The sequence below is a fragment of the Loxodonta africana genome, chromosome 17, assembly GCF_030014295.1.
Source record: "Loxodonta africana isolate mLoxAfr1 chromosome 17, mLoxAfr1.hap2, whole genome shotgun sequence".
Taxonomy (NCBI): Eukaryota; Metazoa; Chordata; class Mammalia; order Proboscidea; family Elephantidae; genus Loxodonta; species Loxodonta africana.
In genome coordinates this window covers 63702634-63705606 of record NC_087358.1, presented here as the reverse complement: position 1 = coordinate 63705606, position 2973 = coordinate 63702634, and the positions used below count along the sequence as shown (strand labels likewise).

Genomic DNA, 2973 nt, shown 5'->3' with positions numbered 1-2973 from the left:
CTATAAGGTCACTATGAGTTGGAATTGACTCGACAGCAGTGGGTATGGTTTGGTTTGGGCTTTGACAACTTCGATCTTTTCTCTGTTTATCATGATGTTGTTATTGGTCCAGCTGTGAGGATTTTTGTTTTCTTTATGTTGTTTTTTTTTTTTTATGTTGAGGTGTAATTCATACTGAGGGCTGTGGTCTTTGATTTTCATCAGTAAGTGCCTCAAGCCCTCTTCACTTCCAACAAGCAAGGTTGTGTCATCTGCATATCACAGGTTGTTAATGAGTTGTCCTCCCATCCTGATGCCCTGTTCTTCTCCATATAGTGCAGCTTCTCGGATTATTTGCTAGCATACAGATTGAATAGGTATGGTGAAAGGATACAACCCTGATGCATACCTTTCCTGATTTTAAACCAAGCAGTATCCCCTTGTTCTGTTCGAACAACTATCTCTTGGTCTATGTACAGATTCCTCGTGAGCACAATTAAGTGTTCTGGAATTCCCATTGTTTGTAATGTTACTCATAATTTCTTATGATCCACACAGTCGAATGCCTTTGTGTAGTCAATGAAACACAGGTAAACATCCTTCTGGCATTCTCTGCTTTCAGCCAAGATCTATCTGACATCAGCAATGATATTCCTGGTTCCACATCCTCTGCTGAATCCGACTTGGATTTCTGGCAGTTCCCTGTCAATGTACTGCTGCAAGCCCTTTTGAACTATCTTCAGCAAAATTTTACTTTTCGTGTGATATTAATAATATTGTTCAATAATTTCCATATTCTGTTGAATCACCTTTCTTTGGAATGAGCACAAATATTGCACAAAATGGATTAAAGACCCAAATGTACAAACTAAAACCACAAAATTTTTAGAAGAAAATGCATGGGCAATGCTGTCAGGGCTAGCTTTTAATGATGGATTATCTAATATAACAAAAGCACAAACAGCAAAAGACAAAATACATAAATGGAATCTCATAGAAATGAAAAACTTTTCATCAAAAGTGAAAAGACACAAAAAAAGTGAAAGGACAAGCCACCAACTAGGAGAATATATTCGGAAACCATATATCAAATTAGAATCTAATAACTAAAACATATATAAACCTTCAACAGCTCCATAATAAAAGGACAAATAACCCAGTCATAAAATGGTCAAAGGGCTTGAATAGACATTTCACCGAAGAGGACATTCAAATGGCCACCCAACACATGAGAAGATGCTCAGTATCATTAGCCATTAGATGCAAATAAAACCACAGTGAGGTACCATTTCACTCTGACTCATGGCGGCCCCACGCGTGTCAGAGTAGAAGTGTGTTCCATAGGGTTTTCTTTTTTATGTTAATATTTTACAGTGTTTTGGGCTTACACAGAAAATTAAGTTCTCATTTAACAATTTCTATACATATTATTCAGTGACATTGGCTACATTCTTCACAATATATTAGCATTCTATTTCCATTTTGGTGGTTCTGTTTGATTAATCTAGCTTCCCTGTCTCCCTAGCCTTTTCATGTGTGGTCTAGGGTAAATGTTAACTATTTGGTTTCATCTAGATAATTATTTTGAGGAGCACAGTACTCACGGGTGATACTGTTTGTTTTCCCATAGGGTTTTCAATGGCCTTTCTTCCAAACGTCTTTGGGTCGGTTTGAACTGCCAAACTTTCGGTTAGTAGCCATGCGCTTAACCATCTGCACTACCCAGGGTGTTTAATGCAGAAAGGGGCTCAGTAAATTTGGTGAAATGAATGGTTGTGTTAAAAGTTGTGCAGCTTTGCCTGGTCCTGAGACCTCTGTGTCACACCACAGTGGGGATCTTCATAAAGGGGGCCATGTGCTGTGGTGGACAAACTGCCTGGTCGGATAGACTGAATAAATAAATGGTGATCTAAGAGAAACAATGGAGTCCCTGGGTGGTGCCAGTGGTTACTGTGCTCAGTGCCAACCAGAAAGCTGGAGGTTCAAGTCTGCCCAGAGACACCTTGGAAGAATGGCCTGGAGATCTACTTCTGAGAAATCAGCCATTGAAAACCCTATGGAGCACAATTCTATTCTGACACACATGGGGTCACCATGAGTTGAAATTGACTCAATGGCAACTGGTTTGGGGGGCATTGGTGGTTCAATGGTAGAATTTTTGCCTCCCATGCAGAAGGCCCAGGTTCAATTCCTGGCCAATGCACCATGTACAGCCACCACCTGTCAGCGGAGGATTGCGTGTTGATACGAGGCTGAACAGGTTTCCCCAGAGCTTCTAGACTAAGACAGACTAGGAAGAAAGGCCTGGCAATCTATATCTGAAAATCAGCCAATGAAAACCCTATGGATCACAATCATGGGGATGGTGCAGGACTGGATAGTGTTTCATTCCATTGTGCGTGTGGTTGCCATGAGTCGAGTTCGACTCAATAACAACAACATAGCAAGAGAAATGTACCACAGATGGTGTGGTGGTTATGGTTGGACTTGCTGAAGAAAATAATCTCAGATGGTAAGAACTGAGGTGGGAGGTTACGTGAAGTGGTGGGGGTGGGGGAGTGAAGTTAAGACAGTTTTTATAAAACTTGCAAGGGGCACATTAGGAGGCCTGCTTTCTATTCCCTTGTAAGGAGTATCTGCAGAAGTTAGTGAGATTTTGGATATAAAAAACCCAAAAGATCAACCTTAGAAAAGAGAAAGCAGGGGGTGGTACAGACCAGGGGACAGATTCTGGGACACAGGCCATAGTGACTAGTGAATTATCTATAGCATAGACTGTGTTAACAGATGACCAGAAGACTTTCAGAGCCGCTGAGCTGTGAAGATGCTATGGTGAACCTCATGGTAAATATTTCCAGAGCCTTAAAAATCATGATAAGCACTCCACAGTGACATTTGACAACTAGAGATTGCTCCCAAAATTGTGTATACATGTATCATTCCTCACCTGTCTGTGTGTTGTACTGTGGTGGCTTGCATGTTGCTATGCTGCTG

The 2973-nt window shown here is 41.0% G+C and overlaps 1 non-coding gene across 1 annotated transcript; it reads left to right on the top strand.

Annotated features, from left to right (window-relative positions):
- Nucleotides 1-2111: 2111 nt before the first annotated feature.
- TRNAG-CCC (transfer RNA glycine (anticodon CCC)) lies at nucleotides 2112-2182 on the top strand. The gene has a single exon. It is a non-coding gene; the product is annotated as a tRNA-Gly (tRNA).
- Nucleotides 2183-2973: the final 791 nt, after the last annotated feature.